The sequence below is a fragment of the Neofelis nebulosa genome, chromosome 3, assembly GCF_028018385.1.
Source record: "Neofelis nebulosa isolate mNeoNeb1 chromosome 3, mNeoNeb1.pri, whole genome shotgun sequence".
NCBI lineage: Eukaryota > Metazoa > Chordata > Mammalia > Carnivora > Felidae > Neofelis > Neofelis nebulosa.
Window position 1 is genome coordinate 14401380 of NC_080784.1, and position 14273 is coordinate 14415652.

At 41.9% G+C, this 14273-nt stretch overlaps 1 protein-coding gene across 4 annotated transcripts in view; it reads left to right on the forward strand.

Annotated features, from left to right (window-relative positions):
- The window catches only part of TENM3 (teneurin transmembrane protein 3), a 2564262-nt gene that overhangs the window by 2217455 nt on the left and 332534 nt on the right, over positions 1-14273 (forward strand). The window contains exon 1 of one of the 4 annotated variants that reach the window (XM_058719937.1): positions 3060-3155. The exons of the other annotated variants lie outside the window; for them this stretch is intronic. The gene's annotated coding sequence lies outside the window, so the exon portion shown is untranslated. Of the gene's footprint in view, positions 1-3059; positions 3156-14273 lie in introns of those variants that run through there. 4 annotated transcript variants of the gene reach the window in all.

Below are 14273 nucleotides of genomic sequence, written 5' to 3' on the forward strand. Positions count from 1 at the left end.
AAATGGGCATTGCTTAATTAGCATTTTAAATTGGAATTTTAATAAATGCTATCAATCAGTGACCGATTTACATAGCATTTATCTGGGGAGATGAGGAGGCCAAATATCAATCTTCTTGAGATTCATCTTGGCCCATACAGGGATTTAAGATTTTAAAACCTTTCATTCCTCCCACTAGAGTGTTCCCCTTTGTGTCCTCTAATGTTCTTATTCAAATCCACATCTGCTAATTTGTGCCATCGAAAATCCAGGGGTACGTATCTGAAACGTGGACAAGACCCGCAGGTCCTGAAAAATTCCAGCTGTGCAGTGTTTTACCTATTTAATTGCTCTAAGAGTCCAATTGAACAGCCTCTTCAGATTCTGGCCTAAATAGTTATGTAGTGTTTATTGGCAATTACCTCAAGTAACACACCCCCCCCCCAAACACACACACACAGGAAGAGTCACACACATCACCCTGATCTGTGAAATGATCATGTTCAAAATATTATGACTTAGGAAGATATTTGCTTAAGAGCTCAGAAGTCTTTTGGAGCCCCACAAAATATCTATTGTTCTGTTTTTTGACCCAATTTTACTAAAGAGATTTGCAAAACCCTGAACTAACTTTGAAATTTAGGCTGTGTCAAAGAAATGTTTAAATAATTTCTAGGGTACCTTACTAACGTCCTAATGAAAGGGTGAACATGTTGATCACTCAGGGAAGAACAGACATGATGGTTGTGATAATCATGTTGTAATAGAATGTTTGTGAGTCACGATTTTAGAGGAGCCATCATGCCTGAAAGAAAAGAACCCTATGGGGTAGAGACTTAAGCGTTGAGTAACACCAGACATTTCCATGTACGATGATGAATGTGTTAGATGGTAATGAAAACAGAGAAGGAAAAGTATCCACCAAGAGGTTGATGAGCTGTGTTCCCCTTACCATATGTAGCATTAGATGTAAAAAGTGACAAAAGTCAAGGTAAAAGGAGTATGCTACAGAGGAAAAAGAAATTACTGTTTTTGAATCACAGATTGAGGTGAGAATGAATACATTCTTTACTGGATCTTACTGATAAATGGAGCACACTAACCCTTTCTTAAAGTATTAATTTTTTGGCTTAAGTCTGTATTTAGACGGCAGTTCGTTCAAATGTGGACTGACAGCTAATCATATAAAGATGTGCTGATTGATGTCCATATCGTAACGTCTGCTTCTTGTTTTCTGTTTCTTCATAAAAATACGGAGGGGTCTTGAGGAATTGGAAGAAAACACGGGTAAATCCCAAAACTCACTAACACACATTCAATTCTCAGTTTAATGGAGGAAGCAGCTGAGGGGGATGGAATGTTCTAGAAAAAAAAAAGACAAATTAAAGGAAGGAGGGACGTTGGACTGGAGGCAGTACAAAGATAATGACAAGAGTGGATCTGGAGGGGGAGGGAGGCAATTTTTAAATAAAAATGGAAGGGCCGCAGTACTGAAGTATGTTTTATTTAAAAGTCAAGCTACTTGGAACACCACGTTAGCTAGTCCAGATCAGGGTTGTCCAGCCGTGGCACATCATTCAGAGTTCGCTCCGACCCCGTGAGCACACGCCGCCAGCCCCGGGGACCCTCCTCCCTCCCCGAGGTGCGGGCCCAGCCCTCCCCTAGGCGGTCGCCGAGGTCCGAGACCGCGGGCGCACGAGGGGGGCGCGGCGCAGCCCCCGGCCGACCTCAGCGGGCGAGTCTCGGCGGCGCAGCCCCGGGGCCCGCGGGGGGCCGGGCCGGTCCCCGCCGCGTCCCCCCGCCGGCGCTGTGGACCCCAGGCCCGGTGCCCGGCCCCTCCCGCCTCCGAGGCACCCACCTTTCCCGAGCAGCGCGTCCAGCGAGCTGGAGCACTGAGTTTCGCTGAGGCCGGGGGAGTGCGGCCACCGCTCTCTTTGGATTAAGTAAACAGCTCGGCTGGGGGATGCATGAATGGTGGCGGATCGGGGGTCGGGATTCATTCACGCGCCGGGGGAATGAGGTCCTTTTGTGAGCACAGCCAAGTAGTGCTTCTGGCGGAAAGCTGTTTGGCAAAATCTACAGCCACCCGAAAAACCACAGTAGAGAATAGCGATGTTTTATGGGCTGCCGGTGTGTGTGCGTGCGTGTGCGTGTGTGTGTTGGTGATGTACCTCCTATCAGGTCTTTAAGGCACGCCTGTAACCAGTTTTTGGTGCAGTTTTCACACTCTTCGTTTGGGGCACGGCTGTTAAAATGCCCCGGCGTGTGTGTGCGTGCATGCGTGGGTGTGTGCGTGGGTGTGTGTGCGCGTGTGTGTGGAAGGAAGGGTCGGAAGGCGGCGGCCGGGCCGCGGCGGCGGGGCGCAGGGCTGGCGGGGCGGCGGCGGCGGCGGCGGCCCGGCGCGAAGGGGTTAAGAGCCGCCGCCGCCCCCTCCGCGGCCGGGTGTAAACAGAGGAGCCTCAGCCTATCATGTCTGGCTGCCGCTCGCAGCCGGAGCCCCGAGCCCGGCGCTGTAACATGATACGCTCCAGACCGAGGCAACTTGGCAGCGCCGGGCTCGGCTCCGCACGGCCACAGCGAGGGCGCGCCGCGGCAAGGTGGGTGAGCGGCGGCGGCGGCGGAGGCGGCCGGGGCCTGGGCGGCCGGGCGGCGCGCGGGCTCCTCGCGCGGGCTCCTCGCGCGGCTCCCGGCGCGGCTCTCGGCGGGGCTCCTCGCGCGGCTCTTCCCGCGGCGGGGTCGCTCGCGCGCTCGGCCGCACTCGGGGACGGCGGGGACGGCGGCGGCGGCGGCGGCGGCCCCGCTTGTCTCCCCGGTGGTGTGGGAAGGGGAGGCGGCTCCGCGCGGGTTAGAATCGCCGCAGAGGCAACATTAGCATCTGAAACGAGGTGGCTCTTTAACCCCTGAGGGACCAAATTTGGGGGTTTAGAGGAGGCGAAGGCTGAACTTTCCGGATTCCTCCTCGTCCCTCGGAGTGGTGCAGGTAGCCGCGGGGAGAATGGAGTCTTTTGTTCCCGGTATTTTTTATTAGGTGGATTTTTGTTTTTTTAATTTTTTTTAAAGGGTAGTATACAGTCCTGATCCACGAGGTAAAGCTGTCGTTCCTCCTGCATTCTGTGACTTTTGCGATGCGTCTTGTTGGACTCGTTGGGAGCAAATCTTAGCAGTCGTGATTTTGGGTAATTTATGGCTTGGATGTGTTTTAAAATCTGCATTGAGCTCAGATTAATCAGCCCTTTGCTTCCATTAACTAAAATCCATCATACTGATTGCTTAATGGGGAAAGAGGTACAAAATAATCGTGCTAATTAAAAGAGCGGTTTTTCTCTTGCGAAACACTTCGTGTGTGATTTTTGCCAGGAGAGGGTTTTGTATAGCCGAGTCTCTAAAAGAAATCCAACTTTGCCGTTGTGTTTCCATGCAGGTTGCTCCTGGAAAAATAGTTGGGGGCCGGCTGGGGGAAACGTGTGCACTGTCTAGTAAAGTAGAAAGCTTTCTACCGTTTATGTGCGTATTGCCAGAGAATAAAACAAAGATCTGTGGCATCTCTCAGAATGAGAGATGAGAAGTCACATTCCCTGCCTTTCCTGTGCTGGCGTCTCTATCTCTCTGGGATATCTCAGATATGATATGTTAAGAGTCTATGTGCCTGTGTCACAAAGTCATTCTGTCTTCTGAAAGCCTAATATAATCAAATTCAGTGCCTTAAGATGGTGAAGTTGAAGATTTGATCCCTTTCCACTGAAGTGGAAATACTTTCAGTAATTGAAAGCAGATTCACGTCTGGAGTTGTACAAGCCAAGGTTTTCCTTTTTAAAATAAACCTTTTGTTCTCTGGTTTTAAATGTTTCAGAGCTTCATGCAGAGACCTCTCTGTGCTAATTGTTAAAGTAGTCTCGAAGAAAGGATTGAAAATATCCAGAGAAGGCATTTTAGAAATACAGCTAACTTAGCGAGCCTCTCTCAGTAGGAGAATATTTTAGTGCAGCATATACTGTCTGTGGCCCACATTTTTTTCCCCCAGCAGATTCCCTGGCGTTAAAATGCAACTGTACTGTTCAAAGCCCCCAAAGCCTAAGCAGTGTCCATCTGTCTTAAGAGGTTAAAAAACTTGTGAAATTTGGGTGTGACTCATTTTATACTGTGATCTACACAGTTTGGTGATAAATTGGAAATCAAGTATAAACTATGTTTAATTTAAAGAGATGCTGGTTCTATATGAACCGATGAACTGAAACTTGCCCCAGAAATGTGATTTCAGGTTGTTAACCTGGTGTCTTTCTCCTCTTTGGAGGCTAAGTGTTAAAAGCTTTAAAGAATTGGCCATTAAGGACTGAAATTAGGGTACATTCCAGACAAAGAGGGAATCACTTGATCTCTTATTAGCCGCCAAGATAGAGAATGCTGTTATGGAAGAGTGTCACCTTCTTCGGCACATGGGATCTAAAATGAATTGTGTGATTAGGAAGGAAAACTTAGAAGAGTTGTACACTGAACAAGGATAAGTGAGAGATCAGAGAGCTAAGGGAAAGGGAGTGTTCCAAATATTTTTAATTACTAGTTTCTTAAACCTGTTGTGCTAATTATTGATGAGCTGCGAACGGATGGATTTACAGAGGGTAACATGGCAGTTCGATTCCTTAAGAACTGCTTGGTGGCTTTTTATTTTACCTTGCTTCCTTGGCTTCCTCCTAGTTGATCACCCGAGCACATTAACATAAACACAAAGTGAGTACCTGGTTATGATTTAAAAGGCTGTTCGTGTTCACATTTCTCAGGTAAAAGTCCTCTTTCCTAAAACCAGTGTTGGAAACATTGTGCAAGTCTTTGAGTACCAAATAAAATCGTCCCACATGTTGGCCATTGGACGGGTCGCATCACGTTTCTTAGATACAGCGGCCTAATGTGCGGCAGAAAAGAATTTAATTCTTCTCAAAGACTTAGAAAAAGAAAAGTGACTTCACATGCACCCTTCCAGATGTCTGAATACTGATTTTCAGTGTAAGATCCTTGTCTAAACACTTAAGCTAACCTTCTTTGTGACTTGTATTTACTATTAGTTTTTATGTCCTTATTATTATTATTATTATTATTATTATTAATTTTTTTTTTTACTTGGAAAGGGGATTCACAGGATCTTCTGTCATCTCAAATAATACATCCAATTAATCACGGGACTCCTTTTCTTTCATAATGTAGGAAAGTGCAAAGGAGGCACTGTCTAAAATACAGTGATCTTGATAATTAATGCCATAAAATAGATTAAAATGCTGTATCCCAGGTATTCATTTCCTTAAAAGGGCCACCAGAACAGCGTTGCTAAGCACCCGTCACTACTGCAAGTAACAGAAAATGACCCAAATTAAAGAACCTGTTCTGAGCTGTATTCTTGCATTTTCTAAAGTGCATTTCAAAAGGTTTAACAAGACTCATTCAATTAGTGGAGAAAAAAAGATCTATTTTCAGCTCTGATCAGCAATTAAGAGATTGGGCTTTGGAGCATCAGTCTCTTTATGCTTATAATTTATTTTGTTTTCTGGACTTTGACTAAACAATTGTGAATGAAGATTTTTTACAAACCACCTCTCTAACAATCTAAATGCAGAAGCCAAGTATAGGATGTTATTATATTTGTTTTAAGTCTTTATCTAAAGGAGTAATTTTTGTTAACTTCTCCTCATATTAAAAAAGTTTACATTTTACCCTGACGTGGTATATCACTGCTTAACTATAGACTTCTTAACTCTTTGTGCAAATATAGGTATGCATAGATGCACATCTCCATTCCAGCCATGCTTTGACCTCCTAGCTTATCCTGGATGTGAGTGCTTTAGCGCCAAACTTTCGAGAAATAGGATATTCTTCCTAACTTAAGGATGTTTGGGTGTTGTGAATTTGGTACCATGAAGGAGATAGAGTGATATGTCTCAGTGCGAAAGTAAGTGATTACGGGATTACGGGCAGTAGTTTTTCGTTTTTTGTTTTTTGGATTTTTTTTTTTTTTTACCCCTAATGTGAGTTGTACCCTTCTGGGTTAGATCAGAACTTCTCCCTAGTTTTGGCTACAAACCCGTCACAACTGTGACCGTGTTTAAAGAGCTAGATCTTACAGTGAGTTGGTTTTTTAGCTACACCAGCAACAGACACAAACACAAGTGGTGAAACTTGCAGGCAGAGAGGGAAGAATGTAAAGATGAGGAGGTTAGAGAATAAGAGAGAGGAGCAGGGGGCTTCCCAGAGTTTTAGATGAGGATTACCAGCAAGATTTTGCTGCATCACGTCGATCTGGAAAAGTCTAAAGCATATAAATATAGATGTTAAGTTCTCGATCCTAAGTGCTGTTTTGGCTGTAATCGTATACGAAGTGATTCTATATCCTCAAATAGTGAGTATTTTGGAGCCAAGAGTAACACTTCATTTTTTCTTTAAATAGGTATTTTACATTAGAAATTCTTTATATTTACATGTATCGGATTGCTTGACGTTACAGATTTCTCTAGCAATAGAGGATACGGAATACATTAATAGGACTTTCATGACAGTTTTGCCTAAAATAAAAGGTCATTGTGATACACAATTACGTCTAAGATTTTTTTCACCTGTGTGCATTTAGGTATTTGGAATGTGCTGTTTTTTGACATGTGGAAAAATTTTTCCCCATAGAGAATAATAATTTGATGTGTAGCAGTTATTTGATTATATATTGTTTTACAAGGTTTGACATGGTATATATATTTTAATACTTAAGAAACCAGTTGCTTCAAAATTTATGTGTTGATTTTCGTTACAAACCTGCCTGTTCGGTTACGAATCCTATGTGTTTAAGTTTTGAAATATGTACTCTTAAATCTTTACTACAATGGGGAGAGAACAACTACTTCTTTGGTATCCCAGAAATAGTTTATGGTACACGTATTACTGGCAATAAATTCATTTCACGGGGGAAGAATAAAACTAGAGAAGTACACACAGATATTTGAGGGAATATCACATCTAAACAATAGTAAGATTTGGGAAGCCACGTGCTATAGTATTTAAAAGAAAAAGAGTTTCCCTCTTAAGAGTTATTTCCCTCTCTTCACATTAAATGCTGTTTCGCATAAACATCTTGTCTTATACATTTACAAAGCAGAATGGATTATAAAGCCTACCGAAATGACTAATACAGAACTAATGTGGAAAAACACTTCACTTTTTTCTATTTATGTATGTATATGGGTCACCGTAAAAGTTTTTAAATTAAAAGGATGTGTGGGAGTTTTCATGAAATTTTTCATGTTAGTTTCTGCACAGTACCTTTTCTCCATTGTCTTAAACTACATCCGGCAGGCAGAGAGAGAACCTGCTATCTGGAGACCTGTAAAATGTAGCCTGGAACTCTTTTTATGCTTTTTCTCTTAAACAGAATTACCGTATATAACAAGTTTAACGTTGTTAACCTTTTATAATTATTTAACCATTATTTCATTTTACCTCCTGCTTAAAAGTTGTACATTAGTGGACTAGACACCTGGCTGTGCTCTTAAAAGTTTATTTGTCTTTCAATTCCTGTGATAGTAGGGGGCAGTACATCTCCTTAATTATCTTTGTTCAGGGAAATGCTGAAAGGCCAGGGTAGTTAAACAAGGCCATTTGGATTTGTGAGGTCGAAGTCAGATGCAAGGAAAGTGGTTAAATGCATTATCATCTTATTGAGCCCAGGATCAGTAAAGTGACCTTGATGGAGGTGGAGAAAACCATTTGGCTATTTTATGATAAGCCACCTTGTTTGTTCCAGCCCTGACAGATTTTCTTCTGCCTCTGTCTCATATTTCCTTTTGGTTTTGTTTTGTTTTGTTTTCAAATATGATTTCCTGTGATTGTAGATTACCAGTGAAGGTGAAGGTTAAAATCAGTTTTCTTTTTAATGACAGCACATTTTCCTCCAGAAGTCTATTTCATGCATCCACAGAGCTGAAGATATTCCTTCATTAAAAATTAAGGTGACCAGGCCGACTGACCATTCTGTATTTGCTTTTAAGGATCTTTTAATGACGATGATTAGTCTCTTCGCAAAGTAGCTGCTTTTCCTGCTACTTTTGAAATTGTTTTTGAGCTATTAAGAGGAGAGCCTTGCCAACCTCAATTTTAGCATTGGGAATAATGGGAATGATGTTTGTTTTTACAAGTGCCTAAGCGTCTTCGCTTGAAGCTTGTTCACGTGTTGGTAGTTCGGTGGCCGCTGTTCTGGACTCCTCGCTTTGCTGAAAAAAGTTAACACAAAACCAAAAGGTTTATAGTTTCTATAGTTTCTGTTTCTTAACTTTGTGGTCAATATTTCCTTGGTGAGGTATTTCGTATCGACTCCATTCAAATGAAATTCTTGCTTAAATATTTGAACAAGTATTCAGTAATAGGAAGAGTTTTCTTAAACATGGTGCAAGATGTAGCCTTTTTGGAAACTCCAGTTAGAGCAGTTAAGTGCTGCATACGAGATTTTTGTTTTCCTAGGCCAAGCTGTCAGACGTAACTGGTGGGGGTTTAACTGATGCTTTACTTTTTCCTGAATCCTTTTTTCTTAACACTTAACCAGAACGAAGTATAGATCTTATCGTAGAAAGAAAGAATTGGCCAAGTATCAAAATACCTAGAATACGATTTCAAACTTTATCAGAGATTATCGCCTTATCATCTTGCCGTGAATTATGGAACACTAAAATCTAAGGAACTCAGAATCGCCACGAAGAGTTATGACAGGAGAGTCAGATTTATTGATCGCAAGGGATTTAGTACTTTAAGGACTTTTTATTTTAAAAACTAACATACTGAATGGAAATGTGTTTAAGAGGAATTATAAACTCCCCCCCTCTCTGACTCTTCCCACTCTCACGGCCTGCGTTCAGGCTCTTCTCATCTCGTCTTTAGATTCTTTTGTTAGCCCTTCTACCTGGTCTCCTTGCCTCCGTCTGTCTCTTGCTGAATCCAGCTTCTGAACCATTGCCGTGATTGTCATTCGCAATCGTGATTCTGACCGTGGCACATCCCTGCATAACATCTTCGTGAGGTCTTTTGGATCAAGTCCAAATACTTTATATGTCTTATCAGACTTTTCACAATCCCACCTCTACCTCCAGTTCTCTTTTCCGCCTATTCCTTTCCACCCAGGCACCCATGCTTCAACACGTTCCTTTAGTGCTAGTTCGGCCATCTCTTACCCTGTCACAAATCTTTCAGGAGTCAGCTTCTGCGGCATTTCATGTCTGAAGCCTGAACAGATTGCGTCCAGCAAAGCTAGCTACTGCTGTACTTCCATAGTGCCTGGCCCGTATGCCTGGTTCCATAGTTTCTGTTCCAACACTTAACACAGGGTACTGCAGTCATGTGTTTACAGTTCTCTCGCCCCCACTAGGGGGACCAGTTCCTTCAGGTCACAGCTGTGTCTTATCTCTGGGTGCCAGTACAAACTATAGGTCTGAGAAAACAGTAGTTACTCAATAAATGTTTGTTGAGTGCTTATCGAACAAAATATATTAATTATAATTTAGCTTCCTGGTAATGGACGATCATCCTTATGAACTCTGTTACAATATAATCATTTACCCAGGAGCTGTTGAGGGTGCTGAGTATTCCCAGTCTGAGGCTCAGGTCATGATCTCACGGTTCATGGGTTTGAGCCCCGCGTCGGGCTCTGTGCTGACAGCTCAGAGCCTGGAGCCTGCTTCGGATTCTGTGTCTCCCTCTCTCTCTGCTCCTTCCCCACTCACGCTCTGTCTCTCTCTGACTCTCAAAACTAAATAAGTGTTCAAAAAAATTTTTTTTAAATATTACTATCATGTATCATTTTGGGGTCCTTACTACGCAAAATGTTTTATACATGCCCTCTCATTTTATTCTCACAACATCCCTTTTAGAAGGGATTTCTCCCTTTTACTGATGGGAAAACTGTTAGAGAAGTTAAGTAAATTCAAGGTGACACAGGCCTTAAATGGTAGAACAATGATCTGAACGTAGTATTGTGTGATTTCAGACCTGTTCCAGATTTTACATTCCTTCTCGTAAGAATTTTTAACTACGTGTGCAGCTCAAGCGGAGGTATAATTTTTAAGATACATTTTTCATTTTCCTCTCTCGTCATGCTGTCTTTCACTTCTTATTCCTCTGTCATTAAACAGCCAAAGCTATTTTTGTTGTTATTGTAATTTTTGCATAAAAAGGGAATAGAAGCTTATGAACAAAGACTGTTCTCACAGCTACTTCTGTGAATTTTGGCCCTTTTGGTTTATTACCTTCATTTCTTTGCATTTCTGGTCAGGTGAGATTTTGGGGTAAGTGGGGTCCCAACTAATGTTAAGTGTTTAAGTGGAGCAAAACGTTCATTTCCACAATTAAGGACATTTAAAAGGAGCCAATAGTTCATTGAATCAGAACACTAAATTTGAATAAGAAAAAAATGCTAGCATTGCATTGGCAAACATCATATTTAATGAGACTTTTCCGGGTGACTGATGTAGGGAAGACTTTTCTTTAATGTGACCATTTGGAGGAACAACCAGCAGCCCTTCAGAGTTTTTCTTACCAGAGGGCTAATCGATGTGGAAGGTTGGAAAAGAAACCCCAGCTTTCTCCTCTCCTGCCCCATCTTCATCGACATTAGGAGCAAAAACAGCCCCCAAAGTTGTAAAAAACAGTTTTTCTAACGTCTGTGAAAGCGAGTAGGAGTAGAAATTTTCAGACCTGAAGAGACGCCTGAGATCACCTCGTCCAGACCACAGGTTGTATGAAACGGGAAAGCGAGGCCTGAGAATAGCCAGCGTTTATTGTTAGCGTTTCCTAAGCGCTCAACCCTTTGTACAGATACTTCATCTCACCTTCAGAACAACTCATGGACTTAAATACTCTTATAATCTCCATCTTCACGATGTGGACATGAAGGCAGAGAACCGTTAAGGAAGTTGCTGGTTAGAGGGAAAGCACACACCTGAGACGCGCTCCCGCCTCCCTTGGGAATGACCTTGAGACACCACGTCCCTCCCTTGGGAAGTGACCGGGGCCCAGGGCCTCTAACCTCCTGTCTGCTTTTTGCCTTGGCAACAATTATTACGGGATGGTAAAGGACCACATGTGTTGCAGGACGTTTATGAAGGAGATATTCTGCCTCCCTATTTTATAGATGAGAAAATTGAGGCTTCAGGAGATTAAGTGATTTGCATAAGGTTTATTCATTTACTGAAGGACAGAGGCGGGTGGGTCCTAATTTGGAAGTTCTAGCCTTCATTACTGAATTCTGCCTCCAGGTTAAGTTAAATTAGGTTTTGTTTCAACTGTAGTCCTCACGTTGCTTTACATGTAAGTTCTCTTTACTGTCGTGGAGTAGAAATGTGCCTGTACGCAGCCTTTCGTAAACGTTGGGATCATTGAATGTTGCAGATATTTCCATTTGTTCAAGGCGAAGCATTTATCAACAAGTACTTACTGAGGGAATATGTGTTTAGTGTTGTACTCTGCTTTTAATACTATTTAGATTTTTTTTTTTTTAGTGAACCATAATCATAAATGATCATCTATGTTATGGCTAGTGTCCACTCCCTGATTAATATCCGGCAATGATTAGCATCATTGATTAGAAAATTAGTAGATTATGCCTTTATTGACACTTCTATTCCCTATTTAATGGTTTGTGTATTTAATTGATAGCGAATGCCTTCATTGTTAAAGGCTATTAACACATCAAAATGGTATTTATTGAACCTGGCAAAATGATAAATTATATTTGTGTTTAGTCCTTTGCGCCCAAGGCTAATCTATTGGTGGTCTTGTTTTTTTTATAGTTTTGGCCTGCTAAGAACCTCTGCTTGGGAGCCAAACAAATTAGCACTTTATTATCTGCTTGTGTGACTTTAGAAAAGTTGCTGGAGTCTGAATTGTTCTTGTAAAAGGAGGTAAAGCAGACCATTGGCTTCAAATGATACGGATTCTAGTAGAGGTTCTGTTAAACTTCTTCAGCAGATTCAAAATTATTGGGGGAAAAAATCAAACTTAAAATGGTAAGGAAGCATTATGCATGGATAAAATAGATCCTAAGTTTGTGCATTTTGTACTACAGGGTTAGCTTCTTTTTATGTACACGGCCTGCTTCTTCTGTGCATCTGTTTGCATTTTTTTGTGAAGGTGTCATGGGTTAGGGAATCTGGGGCTCTCTGCTGGCTTTTGTGTTAATTCAGCTTGCCTAAGGAGTAGGAAGAGAAGGCGTTCCCTGCAGAGGAAATCTGCCCGCCAGCCTCCAGGGAAGTGGCTAACTGTGGGGCCGCGTTTGCTTGCGAATTTGGTGGTTAGTTGGTTGTAAGGGCTTCTGAAAGTGAAGGTGGCTGTCCTTGCTGCAAATAGATTGTTACTGCTTTCATGTTCCGTCATAGCGCCTTAACCAAACTTCTTTGAGACTGCTCTTTTGAAATGGAGTTTATTTGCAACACACAGATAAGACTAGTTCTTGTCCTATAGTGTAGGCATGTCTCGTTTCGATCAAATACCAATTTAGCTCATTTGATTGTTCACTTTCTTCCCAGGCTTGACTAACCAACACTGGGCTGTTTCAGAAAATTAGATCTGCATTCAGAGGGTATTGACCACAGTTAAATATATGCTGTGAGTCCTTCCTGAAAGAGAAAAATAGGGGGTGACTCCTGAGATGACCCTTTGAGGGCAATAATATTCATCTGGGTGAATTCTGGTATGTTAAAGTGTCACGTGGCATTATATGAGAGTCCCTTTTTACATGTCACAATTAAGGACTGAACCCATGAATGGCGTCCTTAATTGGCAGAAAAATTAAATTTAGAAATTTAGAAACAAAACTCTGTAGTTGATTTTAACTGATGTAGTTGATTTTATTTTTATTTATTTTTTTTTTAATTTTTTTTTTTAACGTGTATTTATTTTTGAGACAGAGAGAGACAGAGCATGAATGGGGGAGGGTCAGAGAGAGGGAGACACAGAATCTGAAACAGGCTCCGGGCTCTGAGCTGTCAGCACAGGGACCCGATGCGGGGCTCGAACTCACGGACCGCGAGATCGTGACCTGAGCCGAAGTCGGCGCTCAACCGACTGAGCCACCCAGGCGCCCCAATTTTTTAATTTTTTTTTAATGTTTATTTATTTTGAGAGAGAGACAGAGTGTGAGCAGGGGAGGGGCAGAGAGACAGGGAGACACAGAATCCGAAGCAGGCTCCAGGCTCTGAGCTGTCAGCACAGAGCCTGACGTGGGGCTCGAACCCACAAGCTGTAAGATCATGACCTGAGCCAAAGTCAGATGCTTAACTGACTGAGCCACCCAGGCGCCCCTGATGTAGTTGATTTTAAATGATGCTTAGATTTTTTTTTTTAAACTTCTAAGGTCTGTGAGTGTATGATAATATGTTGATTTCTTTAAAGTATATTTAAATTTCATGCATATTACACTTTATATAGAAATGTATGCTTTTTATGCTTCCAGTTAGGAATAGAGGATTCAGGTGCTGGGTCTTTTCATAAATTGAGAAAAGTTATTTACTTTCATGCTCAGATATCAGTATAAACACCTGGTTTATTAAAATACTTATTAATAATATTTATTTCAGTAGTGCCTCAGTTTCTCAAGAGATAGGCACTAGAATTGTAAACGTATAATAATCTTTCCACCTCACTTGAGGCAGAACATGGGTGAAATTCAGTATTAAAGATTTTTAAAGTGTATTTGTGGAGAAAGAAAGCTGATAGTATCTTTTCATTTAAAAGACCATCTCCTTGTGTATATTTTATAAAATTCTTTTCTGACCCCTATTTCCAGAAATATCTCAATTAGCAATAATATTGCTAATTTGTAACGTTGCTAATCCCACCTCCAAATTCTTAGGGTGTACTTTAACCTCTAATGAGGTACCTCATTGGAAAGAGAGCACTTGAAGATTTTATTAATCTCTGCGGTGTGGAAACAGAAACACTTGGAAAACAGAGGTAAGTAGTTCTAGGCTCTGCCAGAACAATAGGTCACTGTTGTGATCCTAGGACAGAGGACCTTAAGATGGAACAAAGGTAAATCTGATAGACTCCATTAAATTATTTCTCTCTTGGGGTGCCTGGGTGGCTCAGTTGGTTGAGTGTCCAACTTCAGCTCAGGTCACGATCTTGCAGTCCGTGAGTTCGAGCCCCGTGTCAGGCTCTGTGCTGACAGCTCGGAGCCTGGAGCCTGCTTTGGATTCTGTGTCTCTCCCTCTCTCTGCCCCTCCCCCACTCGTACTCTGTCTCTCAAAAATGAATAAATGTTAACAAATTAAAATATATTT